This window comes from Protopterus annectens, chromosome 5.part1 (genome assembly GCF_019279795.1).
Source record: "Protopterus annectens isolate FY-2018-M chromosome 5.part1, PAN1.0, whole genome shotgun sequence".
Classification (NCBI taxonomy): Eukaryota; Metazoa; Chordata; order Ceratodontiformes; family Protopteridae; genus Protopterus; species Protopterus annectens.
The window spans coordinates 123,545,350-123,565,423 of record NC_056736.1 but is presented as its reverse complement, the minus strand read 5'-3'; positions in this window follow the sequence as shown (position 1 = coordinate 123,565,423).

Sequence of the window (20,074 nt, the reverse complement as noted above, 5' to 3'; positions counted from 1 at the left end):
AGCAAGATGAAATTCCTAAGGGATTGCTTCTGGGTAAGTATAAGAACACAGCTAGCATGTAACTGAAGGATCCCTCTGTCAAAAATATCCAGTCTGAACAGATGTTCTAACTCCCCCAACAGGTGACTGTGGTTATCCTCGATCCAAAACTGCAGAGGAGGCCTACAATAGAGCACACTTAACAACCACAGATCATGTATTTGGTGTACTGAAAGCTAGGTTCAGATGTCTGAACACATCCGGAGGTGCTCTGCAATATAAATCTGAGAAGGCAGCACAGATGATAACCGTGTGTGCCATGCTACACAGCATGTTAACTCAAGCAAATGACAGTCTTTCAACTGCAGATTTGGGTGAACTACCACATGTACCACAAATGTCTGAAGAGGACATCCCCCAGTTATCAGAGAAGGAGCTGGAGAACATAGGGGCAGTAGTCACAGGTGCAAGCAATATAGGGTGGGAATGCAAGTGCAGGCCCAGGCTACATGTCAGTGTTTGACCCAGACGTTTGAGTCATGACAAGTTACATGTACATGAGTACACAGATTAAACATTGATGTTCAGATGTTGCCCTTCTACAGCAGCACAGATTGCATCTAATGGCAAGTACCCGCTAGATGTACACACTGAGCATCGCACATAACATGAGTCTAACTTATTCCAACATGAACATATGCTGCTGGATGATAAAAACAGTTGATATGCTACAAGATAGCCTTCCTTGTGTCCGTAATAATTAATAGGTCCATAGTACAAAGGTACGTCCCATCCCTGTGGAAAATACTACATCATACCACTGCACAAAGGTGGCACATCTACAGAATTTAATAACTAAAGACCAATAGTGATTTTGTCCCCCTCTCCAAAATATAAGAGAAATGCAGCTGATGCAATATCTAACCTCAAATAACTTGCTCTCAGAAACATAACATGGCTGGGGCCCCCAGCACAGCACCACTACTGCTCTACTCCATTTTTCCAATATAATAAATTGACATAGAAATGATGGTCTGCTTCTATCCACCATGTTCTTTGACTTGTCAAAGGCATTTGATACTGTCTCATACCAGCAACTGCTCGTTCAACTCTCCTCAATAGGACTTTCACAATACTCCTTGCTGTGGTTCCTTAGTTACCTATCTTGTAGGCAACAAGTCATTAAATGGCAACAAACCTACTCATACTTGCACCCAGTTACTACAGGTGCCCCTGAAGGCTCTATCCTTTGTCTTCTACTATTTAATATATTTATTAACAACCTTCACACCTCCACTCACCATGCTGGTTTATTTCAGTATGTAGATGACTCAGCATTAATATGTGCAGCCTCAACAATAAAGGAGCTCCAAGACATCACCCCAAAATCTTTCTTCTCTGTAGAAACCTGGCACAAATAATCAAGCCTCCTACTCATCCCCAAGAAAATTAAGTTAATATTTTTCACCTCAAACAGTTGCCAAATCAAAAGCAATCCTTTACCATAAAGTCAACAGATAATACTGTCATTGAAACTGTCACTCACAGTAAACTTCTTGGCATTATAACAGATTGCAGTCTCAAATATGACCACTCTAGACTGCACACCATTAAATCTACACACCAGAAACTAGGTTCCCTTTATATGATCAATGGATTCCTTATAGATACTGCAAGAAAAACTCTGTCAACCACCTTCTTACTGTCAACTGTCTTATGCATTCTTCCTATCCTAACAAACATAAACAATAATCAAAGAAAGAAACTTGCCTCTTGCAAGAATAAAATAGCTACATTTGCCACCAGTGTCCTTCATAGGACCCACCATTGTCTTACCTTAAAGCAATTAAACTGGCTTAAACTGCACAGCTGTCTAACATATTCACAACTGACAATGGCACACAAACTCATTCATCATCCAAAAAAATGCCATGTGCTACAAAACATTTAATACCCTACTGTTCAGCAAGGGACCTCCATTCTAATAACAAATTCTTATTACTTAGGATCTCTGTTCTAATAAGAAATTCTTATAAATAATTCAAATAATGTTGCAGGAGACTCACTCTAATCTCACTGCATTGCTAAACTCTGGAATAGCATCCCCATGCAAATAAAACTCTGACAAGCTCAGTAGTTTTAAACCATTGCTTAAACAACATCTTAACCAATCCTGGTCCTGTGCATGCTCATCACAGGATAAAACTTTTTCACTCTACAATACTATCCAAATACCCTCCTTAAACATAATAGTATCAACCTCTTACTGAAATGAAAAAAACTATTTTTATACATAACTGATGCCTGTCCAATCCACTAAGTTGCATGTGTGCTTTCTCTTTAGCAACTTCCACCTCTGTAAAACTTTAGAATGCATATGCACAAATGTAACTACTGTTTGTGTATAAATGTAAAGAGAAATGTAACTACTCAGTGTCTGGAACTTAGTATAATGCAGCGTAAGCAAATGGAGCTTTTATCCCCAGGTCTCTACTAAAAATGGATATAACCCAGTTGGACATTCCTGATAAACAAAGACAAATAAATAAATAATATACAAAGACACAGATCAGGACAATGTGCCTACAGTACATGATGAATATAAAACACAATTGGCATATATTCTTCACTGCAATATTACAAATAATACTGACTTCACTTGCAATCTAATGTATGTATGGTTCATACAATGTACATACCTTAACCACATAATCTATTAACATGGCCAACATACATGACGTGTGATGCATAAAAACATAGCAAAACACCTGGCAAACACTCATGGGATATTGTTACTGAGCCACTGTGCTGAACTTCAACTAGTGTAGGGAAAAAAAGACATTATGAATCACATGATTCTCAACATGTACAATTAAAAAAAGACTGAATGTGTGACATACACATGCCACTCGTATGTGCAATTGAGGACAGCTGGTGTGTACAGAGATTATGGTTTGTACTATGAATCCTGCAGTGGGAAAGTAATCAGAAAGGCAGCACAGTCATGTATTTCTCAAAACTAATGATGTCAACATCACTGCAAATACTGATGTGATGTCTGTTGCAACTGGGCACCAGAAGGGCACTGAGAAATACTGACAAAGAGTTTAGTCATCACATGTGCTAATCATTGTTGAAAGTACTGGCAATGTCACTGTAACATATCTTGTCTTTCTGCACTTGATAATCTATGTGTTGTCCCTCCACTGGATGTACCTGTAGTGTTCAAGTTTATGAAAACAACAATGTAGCAGTAAACAACAGTGCCATTACTTGAGGTGTGGACACCAACAATGTAGTGTGCATAGCAACTGTATAGACACTCACCTGCCATTCCCTGCAGTAAGCACAAAGTAGATGGACCTGTGAATGTTAACAGAATGAACATTACAACTGTGGTTTGCACTGCCCTGTCTGTAACTCAAATCTACCAACACATGTAATTATATTTAAATTCATTATCCTTACTTTGTGTGAATGATTGTTCACAGCTCAAGTCTGCTGCTGTAAATCAAACACAGGAATACATGAATGTGCATCTTTAAGCAATATGCAGTGACTGTAAAAATATTCATCCCTGTACAGAGCATGGATACATACATGTCTGTATGGGAACCCAAGCTTCAATCCCACCACCAGGGATGCTTCACTCCCCTCTTACTCTATACAGTGAGGCCAAACAAATTGTGTTGTCATCAGGGAGGTCAGTGGTGGTCCACCATCTGTGGCTTCTCTCAACCTCTCATAACATGTGACTCTGTTGGCTGCATGAAGAATCATGTTGGAGCAGCAACATGTACAGGGTCACAGGATCAGTTGTGGCCTCCAAAGGAATTGATCATGTTGGTGAGGATTGCTGGTATTTCATTTCTCCACACAGTATCCCCTGAATGGCCTAGGAATCTCCTTTCATGTTGGCGAACAGCATCGATGATGATGTAATTTTCCTGGGGGGGGGGGTTGTCACCCCTAGGATGGTGTGTCATCTGGATGACATTGTTAAACACATGATAAGAGTCATGGATGAGCACATTTCTTTCTTTCTTTCTTTCTTTCTTTCTTTCTTTCTTTCTTTTGTTCTTTCTTTCCTTCTTTTTTCTTTCTTTCCTTCCTTCTTTCTTTCTTTCTTTCTTTACTGAAATTTGGTTACAAGGAAAGTCCAACTAGGTAGAAGCCCATTTTCCGCGAAGGCCCAGGAGAAAAGCTCCAAATTATTTCAAAACATTTCACATTTATGCATTTGAGTCAATGAACAACATATGTCAAAATAAACAATATGCATTTTTGGGCAATGCAAACATCTGTATAACACTATCTGTGAGAAATACTGACGTGCCATGTGAAAAATATCAATGCTGGCATCATACATCTGTAAAAGCAAAATAACTTGGTAATATTATATTACATTGTAATATCATATAGCTTGTAGCATATATTTCTTAGTGTATTTATATTGTCTTATTTTTTATGTGGAGCTTTTCTCCCCAGGCCTCTGTTGAAAAAGAACACTAGCTCAGTCGGACTATTCCCAATCAAAAAATGTCAAATAAATAAATAAATTAATAAATATCTGCATATACTTCCTGACTGGAATTAGTAACCTTTGACATTACATATGTGCTGAATATAGTTCCAAAGACAATAGAGAATAAACCAGGTAGAAACCACCACGATGTATTAATGAAATCGATTTATTACAAATCAAAAATAACAAGCGCTTTCACGTGTATCAAAAACACGCTTCATCAGGTTTAACTTAGAACATTCAAAGAAGCACTTTTATACATATCACCTAGTATCATCAGTTAATAATTAACAATCAAAGTAAATAATCTATCAAAACAATTAGGCAATTTAAGACAATGAATTGAAAAAATACATTAACCCTTACAGAACAAAGAATGGAATCAAGACATGAAAACCATGAAGAACCGAAAGGCAACACAATTTATATCCTAATGAAATAAAAATGATAAAAATAATAAAATGGAATAATCACCTTGTGTTTAAGCCACATAACATGGAGACAGGGCTGGCTTCAAATATGTTAACGTTAAAACAACTTGTTGAAAACCTAACAAAACCAAAAACCTAATACAACAAAACCCCTTATGAAACTTTTATAAAAAGAATATTATATAAAACTACTGAAACTGTTAAAACTATTAGGCTAAACTGATTGTTAATCACGTGCCATTAAAACAGGCTTGATACTGACGGACTGGTTCAAGCCCGGCTCAAGATGGGCTCTCAGCCTAAAGATCCACCTTAGCTCAACCGTCTCTAAATAATTTACTTTATCACCCCCTCTACTATTTATACCTACTATCTATAAAACCCTGAAAGTAAAACTGTGATCAGGATATACAGCCACATGTTTGGCCAAGGCACTACGTAAATTCATCTTTCTAATGTCATATATATGATTGTACATTCTGTCTCTTAATCTCCGAGACGTCATACATACATAAAATGCTGTGCATGCTGTGCATGTTGCCAAATATATAAGGTTAGTACTATCACATGTCGCATAAAAACGCGGTCTAAAAGTATAGCCAGCATGAGGGTGGTCAAACCAACTCTCACCATTAATGTATTCACACATGTTACATTTGTTGCATGGAAAACTACCATGCCTTAATATTTGTCTATCCATATTGCTAATAAAATAATTAGTTCTATCAACACATAATAATCTCTTCAGATTTTTACTATTTCTGTATCTGAAACAAGGTGTCATTCCTAATAATTGGGAACACTTGTTATCTGTAATATACTCCAATTCTTTCTTATGATATCAGTGATATATTTTATATCACTGGTATATCTTGTAGTGAAAAGTACCTTATTAGATCTATGTTGGACCCTATGATTAAACCTGGTACCAAGTTGCTCCAAGGAATCAGGGCGTTCTGTATCACTGGCCATAATAGCCGAGACTGGATATCCCAAACTACTCAGTAGAGACACTGTATAGCCTCTATCATAAAACAATTCTCCCATATTATTTAACTGTACCTTTCTGTCATAGGCATTCCTACATAATCTAGAGATTCTTTTGAACTGACTCTTAACAATGTTCGGAAACACTGAACGTGGGTGCATGCTATTAAAATGTAATATTGCATTCCTCCAACAAGGTTTCCTGTAGAGGTTAGTAGAGAGGAAGCGTCCTGAGTCATTAAAAATTGTTACATCAAGAAAATGTAATTCATCGCGAGACACTTCTATGGTGAACCTTAAAAAAATCAGTAGTAGATTCTAAATAACTAACCACGTCATGCAACATGTCCTGGCTTCCATCCCATACAATCAGAACATCATCTACAAAACATCTATAAAGTAGAACATGCTGGAAAAAAAACTCTGTTAAACAAGTGTGTCCGTTCCCAATAATACATAACGAGATTTGCGTACGAATTTGCGCATGGGGTGCCCATAGCCACACCCCATATTTGCGCATATACATCATCATGATACATAAACACATTATTATTCAAAACTATGTCAAGGAGAGTGCAAATAACCAATTGTGTATTATTATCAAAAGCACCCAAGTTGTGTAGACTCTCTCTTATGGCCTCTTTCCCATAATCATTTGGAATAATGGTAAATAAATTCTTGACATCGAGGGAGATTAAAATAACAGAAGAAGATAAATTATTACTATTCATTAAACCATCTAAATCATTCAGCAACTGGTATGTGTCTTTCAAGATAGTAGGGACACTCCTTGCTAAAGGCCCTAAAACTGATTCTAGATAATGTGAGATATGTTCAGTAACCCATCCAGCTCCTGACACTATAGGTCGTAGGGGTGGATGGGTAATTCCCTTGTGTACTTTGGGAAGGCCCTTAATTAATGGTATCTTGGGAGACTCAATCAAAAGGAGTGTAGCTTATCTATGATGCCCGAGTGGGGTACTGTGTCAAATGCCTTTGTGAGGTCCAGATAGGCTGTGTGGACTACCTTCCCTTCATCTATGGCCTTGGTGACTGTTACGAAGAAGTCGACCAGGTTCAAAAGGCAGGATCTGCCCTTGATGAAGCCAAATTGGGTAGGATCTAGTGTCTGTAGGTCCCCACTGTCTTTGTTTATGAGTTCCATGATGATCCTCTCCATAGCCTTGCAGACTAGGTTAGTCAGGCTTATGGGGCGATAGTTTCCAGGGTCCATAGAGGCGCCACCTTTGTGGAGTGGGACCACTGTTGCTGTACACCATTCTTTGGGCACATATCCTGTAGTGAGGCTGAGATTGTACAGCAGTTTTACTTGAGGGATTAGTTCTTCTTGGAGTTCATGTAGGACACAACCCGGGATGCCATCTGATCCTATGGAAGCAGTATTTTCTGCTTTGGAGAGAGCGGCCTTTACCTGAGCATCAAAGATGTTTAGCAGGCTGCACTCTGCCGGGATAAATACTTGCTCTTTTGGGAGGGAGGGGGTGGAGAAGTTTGCACTGAACCTGTCTGCCAGGATATTGGCGATGTCTGTGGATTCAGTGTATTTTTTGTCATTTAGAATCAACTCAGAACAAGTCTGGGAGTTGCATCCCAGGTTCCTAACATAACTGAAAAAAGCCTTATGATTGTCTTTAGTGTCCTGTGCAATTTTTCTCTCGAAGCTGGCCTTGGAGGATTTTATGAGGGATTGTAATTTTTTGCTAGTACTGATCAGAGATGCCTTCCCTTTTAGGGATTTTGCTCTATCATGTAGTAGCTTCCTCCTTCTGTTGTACAGTTTATTTATGGCTGGGGTCCACCAGACTGGATGCCTGCCTTTGGATGATTGGGTCTTGATTTTGTTTGGGATAGCATGATCCATGCATTCCTGGAGATGTCCGTAGAATGCGTTTATATAGGATTCTGCAGTTTGGGCCATAGTTTCCACTGGCCCTGGGGCCTTGAAGTATTCCACTTCAGTTTTGAGAAGTGTGAAGTTCATTTTTGAGAAGTTTTTCACTGTGGTTTTCTGGGCTGGGGGTGGGGTCGGGATGTGGATATCCAGTGAAATTAATTTATGGTCTGATCTTACCAATGAGGGATATACTTCTGGTATGGAGCATAGAGTCCCCATGTTGGTAATGATCAGGTCTAGTATGTTTTCCCCTCTTGTGGGAGTGGTGACTAGTTGTTCCATAGCATTTGAGTTTATAAATTCCAGGAACCTTTAGGCTAAGGTGCTGGGGCTTGAGTAATGCTCCCAGTCTATGTTTGGGTAGTTGAAGTCACCCAATATAATGGTGTTCAGAGAGATCTTCATGTTCTCCAATGTTTTCAGGAAAGCCAAGTGGGATTCCTGACTTTGAGACGGTGGTCTGTAGGATGCTATAAACTGAAAAGCAGTCTTGCCCACTGTCAGTTGCACATGGATGGTCTCTGATACTTCATGCAATGCCACTAACCTGGAGGTGTGGATAACCTTGATAAATATGGAAACTCCCCCTCCTTTTGTGGTTCGGTACGGGTTTTGGGTCCGAAAAGCATGATATGAGGTATAACCTGGTAGTGCTGGGGTGCTCTCTGGAGCCTTGAACCAGGTTTCTGTCACTGCACAAATATCAATGTTCTCCATACTGAGGAGAGCTCCTGCATATGTGCATTCGACCTTATCTGACTGCATCAAAGAGCAAGGTAACATTAATCTGTACATAATGTTAAGATTACACAGTCTTTCACATAGGTTACAACATGTATGTTGTATGTAGCAGTTCCATATCCATGACATAGTGACAATGGTGTTCACCTTTCATAAATAGTTGTATACATAATGATGGTATGTATGTGTGCAAACAGTCAGATACATACTGACACAGATATGTAGCTTTGACAAGTGAGCACTCAGTGATGTATTGCAAATGTGCTGTAATGATGCTCACAAAGGTGTCCTCTGATCTGTAATGTAGTGTGGTTGACATACATATGCATTTCTTTATTTTGAACTTGCTTACCTATGTATGTTGATGTGACATGATTGCACATTGCTGTGTATGTGTGTTTTGTACATGCCCAATGTTCTGGACATCATCAGTCCATCTGTTCATTTGACAAACATTATTATTTTGTTTAAATGGATGTCTGTGTGTCTTTTATAGCACTATGTGTGCTTTACACATGCATTTGTATTGTGTCACCTGTTTTACCATGATGTGGTTCCAGGTTGTCCACCTAACTCCCTCCCACCTTAATATGTCTCTAGTGTTTATTGCAGGTATGTTTGCCTTTACCAATACTACTGTTTATTGCCAATGATTAATTTGAAAGTATGAACATGTGCCAAATATGTGGGTATTTTACAATGTGGGACAAGTGCACACAAGCTGCTAGCTAATGCTTGCAATACATCCTTTTTCCCATTCTACTTGTGTGTTACCCACTGTACTTTTTTCACATCCATGGGCACATCCTGCTATATTCAATATTCTGTCCTGTTACATTTTTTAACCTATTATTGCATGTTATTGGTCTGTGTGTGCGTGTATTGACCTTGAGTTCATGTAAATTCCATTTATGCCACTGACACACATACATACACATGTAGAGCTGCATGTTGCCTTTGACATAACATATGGGTATAACATACACATATTTGGTTGTGTACACCTACTTGTGTATGTATCAACTTTGGCTGACCTTCTGGAGTACTTCTGCACTACTTGGCACTGGGCTTGGTTGGTTGCTTTAAAATGCATGATCATAGGTTTGTCTCTGTCCTTTGGCGATATGTACCATTGCTTGACCTGCATTTGCTCATCTGTGATATTGCTTGGCTAACACTGTTGATGACCTAATTGGATATATGTATATTTATCTATTGTGTACTGTGATCCAAATGTATTACCTTTGAACACACATGTACCATTGGTCATACACATCCAGTTACGATAGTCACATATTATGCAACATGTGCTAATGTGATAATACATAACTAGATTTTTTTTCTGCATTTCACCATGCCTGGTATGCATCCCCAGCCTGTTTGACAACCTTTCATAACATGTGCTGTCCAGTGTGCTGTTTGTGTAACTAACCTGTCCATACTGTTTTCCCAACCTTTGTCTATCTTGTGTTGTGCTATTTGTTCTATGAATATACCTGCTGTGCTTACCTTCATCTCTTCTCTCCCTGGGTTTACGTTTCTTTCCATTCTTTAAAAAAATAAAAAACGGGGCCTATTCCAACCAAACAAAATATGCCCATGCCCCTCTGACTTTTCCTAAGATTTTCCTATTCCAGCATTCCTCTTGTTTGTCTCTCTTCTTCACCTGTACCCAACATCTTCCTGTTTATCTCCCACATTCTTTGGGTCTGTGTGTTACTTGTGTTCCCCACACAGGTCCTGATCCAACTGTTATCAACTGTTAGCTATGGTGAAGGCGCTGTGGATGCCCTTCACCTTTATTTATTTATTTTATTATTAGGAAATTTATGGGTTCTGTCAGAATCCATAAATTCAAGTCAATATCTTTTTATGATACATGTATTATGTAGATATCTGCAGCTGTCTCTTATTTTTATGCAAAGAGTGATGTGACTATATATGTATTGTAAATAGCCTTGCAGCTTTGGAGCACGTACTATAAGTTAGTGGATGGCATACAGACATACCTGTGATTGTCAAATATGTTTTGTGTGTACTCCTGCAAATTTCTGTTTGGGATACTTTGCAATTTTAGTGTGTGTGTGTGTGTGTGTGTGTGTGTGTGTGTGTGTGTGTGTGTGTGTGTGTGTGTGTGTGTGTGTGTGTGTGTGTGTGTTGTTTTTAGGTTGTCATTATGGAGTCAGTAACATTCCGTAGTTGTCCATAAAGTTACTTTATAGATTTTACCTTTCAAAACAACTATCAGGATTCTTTATTTGTGGTATGTTTCTATTTGTTTAATGTACAATGTTATTGGACAACTATTTATAATACTTATGAATTACTTGTGCATTTTTATAGTGCACTGCTGGAACTGTGGTACTTCATTGTGTGCTGAGGTATTTGGAGTTACTTATTATATATGAGCATATTACAATGTTATCCACAAGTGTTGTACTGAGATCAGAGTAATGCACTGGATTCCATGAACATTACTGAATCCAGCCCCAGGGAATACTAAATAACTAAGTAACATATTCATATAAACAATCTTTAAATTGTTAAATTAGGATGAAAAGACAAAATATGTATATTTAAAACGCTGTTCAAAAATCACAATCTGGCAATTAAAATTTTCAAATAACACACAATAGACACATTCTTATTGATATCTGGAGTGTGACAGGCATCCAGTTTCAGCTGTCACAAAAGATACTTAACTTTTATTATCTCCTCACAGAGACCCCCCCCCCCTTTAGATTCAGAGTTATTCCTTCCAATATAATAAAATTTTATCTTTTGAAACCTATGTAGTTAATAGAATGTTTATGGATGATGTTCTTAACATATTTTCTTTTAATACCATACATGCTCAAGTACATTCCCCTAACATCCTCCCTGTTTTTCCTGTATAAGAGGCCAAACAACAATGGTATGAAGCTGCATAAACTGCTCCCTTTGATGTACAAGTGTTATATCCATTGTGTTTAACCGCGACTTGTCCAAATTTAAATCTGTCACCCAGTAAAATATAGCTGCATATGTTGCAACTATTACATCTGAATGCCCCCATCTTTACCTTTATCATGGGGCATGACCTCTCCAAAGTTCTTAATATTTGTCCGTCTCCTGAAGTTAAGTGTTACTCTAAGGAGAAATAATTTACTCAAAAAGATGTCTAATTTAAATATTTCACAGTTCTTCCTTATGATATCTGTAGCAACACGACTATTAATAGAAAAAGTACTAATGAAATTCTTACAATGTCAGTTGGTATTGCGTGTTGCTGCCATTGTATTAGTGTCATTGTCCCTAGAATGGGCATGTGGATGCATTTTTTTTTGTATATGCCTAACATTTCATTCCTGATCTTTTCTATTGATGACTTGGAGTAAACTCTGCCCATAAGCATTTGCTTCAAGTTAGAATGTTCCTGAAGCAATATATTTTCATCTGAAATCATTTACATCATCCTAACAAACTGGCCTTTAACTATACTTTTTTGTTATTAAAGAGTGAAAGCTGTTAAAGAATAAAAATGTGTTGGAATGTGTGGATTTGAAAAAACTAGTGGACTCAATTTAATATAGCAATAACCCACGCCTGGGTGTGGGTAATGCTGGATTTACCCACGGTTGGCGTGGTTTGGTCCCGAGTTAAGCCGAGGGACAAAACAAAGACAACCGTGGGTAAATCCAGCATTACCCACATCCAGAAGTGGGTTATTGCTATTATACAATGACATTATTTTGCTAACATTTTCATACTAATGGGGACATATGTTGATCTCCCTTATTGCTTCAGCCTATATTTTTCACATATGCAAGGCACATGTCGATGTGTATGCTCACCTTCCTCTAATGTACCACCATTGTAATGCAGGTGTACTGGGACAATATAACATTATGCCATCATGTTGAGTATCATTCACATACACTGGGATGTACACACGAGGTGGTGGCAACTGAGTAGATTCCACCGATGTTTGTTTTTGGTTGTGTGTTGTGCATTTGTATGCTATCTGCCTATGCACAGGCTTGCATTCATTAGGTTTGATTATTCATATGCTATTTCATACTGTGTATGTATAACCAAGTTTCTTGTCATTGGTGTGGATATGTGTGATGAGCCTTCTTCATATTTGGCTTATATGATATTTCTTCATTTTACACATCTATGTCGCATGCCTGAACATCATCTGTTTTGCTTCTGGCATGGAATGAATTCTTTAACATATATGGATCCCATTTCTTTTGTTTTTGTGGGTGTATACTTATTGGTTTGCACAAAGCCACATCACTGTTTTGCAGCAGTACTACTGCTGCAAAAGAGTAATGCCAGAGCACTACATTTTGGCACTGTTCTTTGTTGTTTACTTATAACAAGTATGGCTGGAGGATCTAATCTGCCTCCCCACTTGCTGGTCCTTAATTTCCTTGACTGGATATTTTCAGACATGCTGTTTGCTTGACTTGCACTTGCACTGCAAACAGCCTTATGGGCGATGGTGTTTGATGTCCATTGTGTACTGGGATGACAGCACTCCACATTTAGTGATCTATGACTCATGTCTACCATCAGTCATACTCTTGTTGATATGACTGCCACACAGTTTGCTACATCTCAGCACTAAAAACACAAAACAGTCAGCTCGAGGTAGGTGGAAAAAAATGAACCTAAAAACAGAAATCCTCACACTTCACCAAACTTGCAACAACAAAATAACATCTAATTGAACACTTTCATTTATTAATATTGAAAGATATCAGCAGATTATGACAGAACAAACCACGTCTTATAGAACATAATTACAAGTCCCATAATTGTCAATCAAACAATTTATTATTCCAAACAACCAAGATTCACATTATAAAAATAAATAAATATATAAATAAATAATGGGCAGGATTCACGAAAGCTTGCACGGAGTCTAAGAGTAGTGTAAGACTCCATGCAGCCTTCGCGATCCAGGAACAGCCCTAAAGTCCGTGTAAGAGACCAGCTAAAACGTCTCTTACATGGAGTGGGCGTGGATATGCTAATCACCTCACTTGCAGCCGAATAGCATGCAAATGAGGTAGATTAGCGATCCAGGAAGCCGAAAGCAGCCCTTGTAAGAGCCGTTTTAGCTGCAGAAATGTACTCAGTTGACAACTGAGTACGTTTCTACAAAAAACACAATGGAGCCATGTCAGCTCCAAATAAAGGGTGCATATGTGTCAGGCAGCATGCCAATGGTCAAATATGTGGCCATTGGCAAGGTACCCCGATGCAAATCTGAGAAATAATTATTTTTTTTTTCGGTGATCGCCGGTGTTTAAACGCAGCGCAGCCCTGCGCAAACGGGCTGCGCTGTATAAAACATTAAAATAAAGGTTATAAACCCACAAATGTGGGTTTTATGCAATACATGGCTTTACAATGCAGGGACCAGCAGACCAAAAACAACATGGCCACCGTTTAGTGGTTGCTAAGGGGGGAAGCTGAGTCTAAGACATGTAACTAAGCATTAGTAGACAATATGATGCAAATGAGTGTTAGGATACTGAATTCCACTGTCACATAGCAAATGAGCACATTTTGAGTAGTGTAAGAGTTAGATAAGGGGGAGGAACAGAGTAGGAGATAGGTGACATCATAGGGGGGAATGGCAGAAAGAAATGCAGTTCATTGGAGGTCAGTGTTACATGACAGATGTCAGACACATATCATGGAAAGAGGAGTGCCACAACATAAGCATGGGAAAGTCAAGAAATGGAAGGTGTACACTGTTGCCTACACCAAAGTTTCTTGCTGGGCGTGCATGCGCACGTGCGCGCACTATAAAGCACGAGTAGGACAGTATGCGCGCGTGTAAGGCAGACTGAGCATGTGGGAGCATGTTGGTAGATGTTTAACACTGTTTGCACAGGTGTGCGCGCGTTTTAACCCGAATAAGCAGATTCTGAACCATGTAAGCATGTGTGCGCGTGTGTAAGTCACTGTGAGCGTGTTTCTGCTGGTATGTACGCTGCTCCCCCCTGAGGAAACAGAAAGGAAAAAGGAAGCAACATAATTTGCAGGAAGCTAGCAGGGAATACTGCTGGAGCTAGCAGGTGAAAACAATTAGAAGCAGGCAATTACACAGGCAGAATAGTAGCCCAGCCCAGCACTTAAAACTCTGCAAACAACAGTGCAGAATGTTTCTCTCAAGAGACACTGCAAGACAGGAGTAAGCTATTAGAAGTGAAAACTGAAAAAGCTGAACTCAGAGCAGAAATGTTAGGGGCTGCCATAGCTGTCATAATGAGACATAGGCGACTTGCTGAGGGTGGTGACAATGCAGATGGTGCCAGACAACCCACAGTGAGGAGACAGAGAAGAGTGTACAGGCCCAGGGTCACCTACCATGGGTTACATGAGCTGGAGATAGTAGAGTGCTATAGAGTGGACAGAGACCACCTGCAGCAAATTTTCGAGCTGTGCAGGCCACGCCTCACACACAGAACCAACAGAGGGGAACCCATCCCAGTGGAAACCAAGGTATGTGTTGGCCTAAGAATACTAGCAACAGGTACCTTCCAAAGACCAACTGGTGATATGATGGGGATATCACAGGCATCAGCCTCCAGGGTACTGCACCAGTTCCTGGATGCCATGTCAGCACATGTCGGTGATCATGTATATTTCCCCAATGCCCGTGAAGTATTGGCCAGCAATATGCGTCTCTTAAAGCAAATAGCAGAATACCTTGAGGTAGTGGGTGCAATAGACTGCACGCACATACGCATCAAAGCACCAGCCGGTGAGCAGGGTAGGGCCTACATTAACCGCAAGGGCTTCCCCTCCATCAACTGCCAGATCATGTGTGATGCCCAGGGCATAATAATGAATGTGTGTGCTGGCTACCCTGGGAGCTACCATGATTCCCACATCTGGCATTTGACGCAGCTGTACTAGACATTTGCCAATGGGGACATCCCACACGGACACCTAGTGGGGGATGCAGGTTATGCACTGGAGCCGTGGCTGATGACACCCATCAGAAACGCACATACACCTGAACAGGAGCGCCATAATGAGGCACACGCACAAACACGTAATGTAATAGAGCGTGTGTTTGGGCTGCTCAAGTCATGGTTCCGGTGTCTGGACACATCTGCTGGAGCCTTGCAGTACACACCAACTACATGTACCCAAATTGTCATGGTATGTGCTATCCTACATAATATGATCTTGCAAAAACAGCTGCAGCAGGACCAGCATAGGGCTGGGCCAAACAGCCCCCAACCATTGCTAAGGCCATCACAGGCAGAGCATGACTCGGAGGAGGAACAACCTGAGCGTGCCCCAGTAGGCAGAAGGAGGCATGCCCAGTATGCCCTGGCCTTGGCAAAGAGGCAACGCATAGCACATACACTGGCTCAGTAGGAACCCTGGGAATGATACCCCCTCTGACTCACTCAAATAATAACAGGGATGCCTAAAATGACATGACCTGCTCACAAACATGTACAGGGAGTGTAATATGTGCATCCGACAGAGGTAGCCCTGCAGCACCACCTGAGGCATGAATGCCATGTGTTAAGTAATGTAACACCATGTACTATATGCACACCTGAGGACCATGACTAACATCCTACCCTCACCAAGCAGCATGCCACAATATGACAATGAGATGATCAATTGCAATAATTGGCTGAAGTATTGCAGTTAGTCAAAGGGGATCCAATGTGTGCCAGCCTGGGATGACATGCTGAGCATGACATGATGCTCCACCTGCTAGGACTGGTGTGCACCTATCAGTGCAGGCCATATGGATACTGGCAAAGGCTGTTGTTACCCACAGCGTGCCCTGAATAGGTAAGGCTCAAAGCACACACCTACCTCCATAGGTATCAGAAGGGATAAGAACCTAGATGTAATGCTACCCAATGCCAGAAGTCTAAACAGCAAGATGCATGCAGGCTAAACTCACCCAGTATGGAGAATGTTGATATCTGTGCTGTAACAGAAAACTGGGTCAAGGCTCACAACAGCACCCTAACACTACCAGGTTACACCTCATACTGTGCTGTACAGCCTCAAAACATGGAACAAGCTACAAAAGGAGGGTGACTAGCAATAATTGTCAAGGATAACCACACCCCCATGTTGGTACCACAACAAGAAGCAGCATGGACTAGCCATGGTCAAGTAACAGTGGCTAAAATTGCCTCCCAGTTTATAGCCTGCTACAGACTACCGTCACAACACCAGGAACTGCACCTGGCCTATGTTGGAATACATGAATATATCAAGTCCTCCAAACCACATTATATTGCGTGACTGAAAATACTCAGACATAGACTGGGAGCATTATACTAGCCCCAACACTGTAGGACAAAAGTTCATAGACTCCATAAACCAAAATGCCCAGGAACAACGTACCACTCCCACAAGAGGGGTAAGCATACTGGATGTGATAATCAGCAACATGGGTACTGGATGGCAAGATGAGAAGTGTATTGCTCACTGGTAAGACCAGACCATAGAGTAATCACACTGGATATACACATCCTGACCACAGTCCCTGGCCAGAAAACCACAGTGAAAAACATGTGTAAAGCAAAAGTTGCACTCCTCCAAACTGATGTGGAATCCATTAAAGACCCTGTGCAGGTGCAAAATATGGGCCACACCTCAGAACCTGTTATGCAGGCATTCCATGAACACTGCCAGGAATGCTTGGATTATGCAATCCTAAATTAAAACAAGACACAATGCCATACACGCAGGCATCTTGCATGGTGGACTCCAGCCATTACCAAACCATGCAAGAGAATGAGGAAGCTACTACATGATAGAGCAAACATAAACAATGAAGTAATCATTGATCAGTAGTATGGCAATAAAATATGTCCACACATACAATCCACTAAGGCCAGCTACAACAAGTTGAATCTGTGAATCTTGAGGCAATGTTACACCTGCCCCAAGTACACAGACAACCCTCAACTCCCCCCAAGAAATACAAATATATGTGAGAGATGCAACTATTTATCCAAACTGGAGGCTGAGCTCCCTCAACTCAGTATTCCCAAAACTAGTCAGGAGGAGAAGGTAACCACACACACCACAAACCCAGTCCCACATAGACCTATGACAACTGCAAACCAAAGACATAAACACAGAAAAACATTCCCGGAGGCCCGTATTACAAACACACAACACCAACAGAGGCCTCCAAAGCAGACACCCAATCAAACAACCTCCAAACATAGCACATGCAACACATAGTACACAAAGCTGGTGTGCCAAACAGTCACAGTCAAGAAGGAGAAACAACATGCCTGATACAGTTGTAATAGGTGACTCCATAGTGAGACACGCTGCTGTCTCGCACACCAGACTGAACAAGGGAAAGGGTACAGTAAGCTGCCTGTAGGCTGCAACAATACGCCACATAACACAAGTATGCAGGTCACCCCAAAGCAAGTAGAAATATGATGCAGTCATAGTCCATGCTGGTGTGAATGACCTGAGATGTATCTCCCCGGACTACATGAAAAGAGACATAGATGAGCTCACTGATTATGTAGTCCAGGCCGGTATGACACTGACCGTTTGCAGCATCCTACCCTCACCAAGAATGATGCCATAGTACAAACACAGAATGATCAGTTATAACAAGTGGCACAATTACTGGTGTCATTCCAAGGGGATCCAATGTCTGTCTGCTTGGGATGCCATGCTTGACAAGCCACTCAGCTGTTCCAGGGATGGCTTGCACCTGTTACCCCTGGGCGTCTGGATATTGGATAAGGCTTTTGCCACCTCCATAGAGCCTTTTGTAAGCAAGGCTGAAAAGACTAACCCACCACCCTAGAAAACATAAGTGGAAAGAACATAAGGGTAATGCTGACCAATGCCAGATGTGTAAACCTCAATATGCATGCTCCCGAGGCCCTCCTCAGTATGGAGAACATCGATGTCTGTGCAGTGACAGAAACCTGCTGCAAGCCTCCTGACAGCACACCAGCACTACCAGGTTATACCACATATCATGTGTTATGGCCCCAAAACCTGGAACAAAACACAAAAGGAGGGTGAGTATCCATATTCAGCACAGACACCCATACGTCCAGGTAACTGACAATGCACAAGGCATTGGAGTCCACCCATGTGCAACTAACCATAGGCAAGACTGCTGTACAGTCTGTAGCATGCTACAGACCACACTCTCACACACAGGAACCCCACCCAGCCATCCTGAAGACACTGGACAGTATGAATGTCCCACCAAATACCAAACAAGGTACTCACAAATTACCACATAGGTGGTAAACCATTATGTATGGAAGGAGTAATCAGGGACCTAGGGACACACGTGGACAGTAACCTGTTATGTGACACTCACATTGCCAATGTGGCTAGGAAGACTGTCTATATTGCACACCGTATCATGAAAGGATTCACATCTATGTCAACAGAGGTCATTGTGCCCTATACTGTTCTCTTATCAGACCCATAATCTAGTACAATGCCTCATTTGGGATGTACCTTACCTGACACCTGCAGCAGTTAAAAAGACCTCAAAGGTACCTCACCAAGAGGATAAAGGGTCTCAAATATATGTCATATGCTGCCTGGCTGTAGACACCCCAGCTGAATGCAGTCACATACTGCCTACACAGAGGCATTGTATGTCTGTTGTACAAGGCCATGTCCAACACAGGAGTAATGGACATGCTCCACCCCAGAAAACTCAAAGCCATCGGAGCTGTGAGAGTGAGAGATGTCAACCTCAACACATAATGAAATAGGATGTGATGGAGGGACAGATACATAACCCAGAGGCTCCCCACACCCTGGAACAGAATCCCACTCCATGTTAGGCAGAGCCCCTCACTGACACTCTTCAACAGGAATCTTGCCAAGTGGATGGATGATCGTAGATTTACACTGGGGTCTTCACTGTGTCACGTCCAGACAGAGGCACAGCAAAGCAAATCATAAATGGCCATAATATTCAAATAGCAAGGGGTGGCGAAAGCCACACACACTCTGGCTAGGCTTACAAATGTCCTAAGGTGGATAGCCTAGTATGAACCTATGAACCTATGAAGATACAAATTGTACAGGACACTAAGGATAATCCCAAGGCTTCCTCAACTGATGGTAGGAACCATGTTGGGAATTCACAGATATGCTCTGAATCACACAAATATTACAAACAACATACCAAACACACACACATATTGCCAACATACATCCTGACAGGTGCAGTGCAAACACCCCCCCCCCCCCAGAATGCAAAATATCTATTCCCAGCAGACTGTTGGCCCCCTGACATTGCAGATGCTGAGGTAACAGCCAACATCTACAAAGCAAAACACACAGCAGCAATGGTATGAGATGGTGTCCTGGGCTGAATCCAACATGGACTCCAAGAAGAATGGAATGCCAAATCACACTACTGCTCAATGTCAGCCTTACCACAGGATATGTACCCAAAGAGCAGTGTACAGCAACAGAGGTTGTTCTCAACAAAGG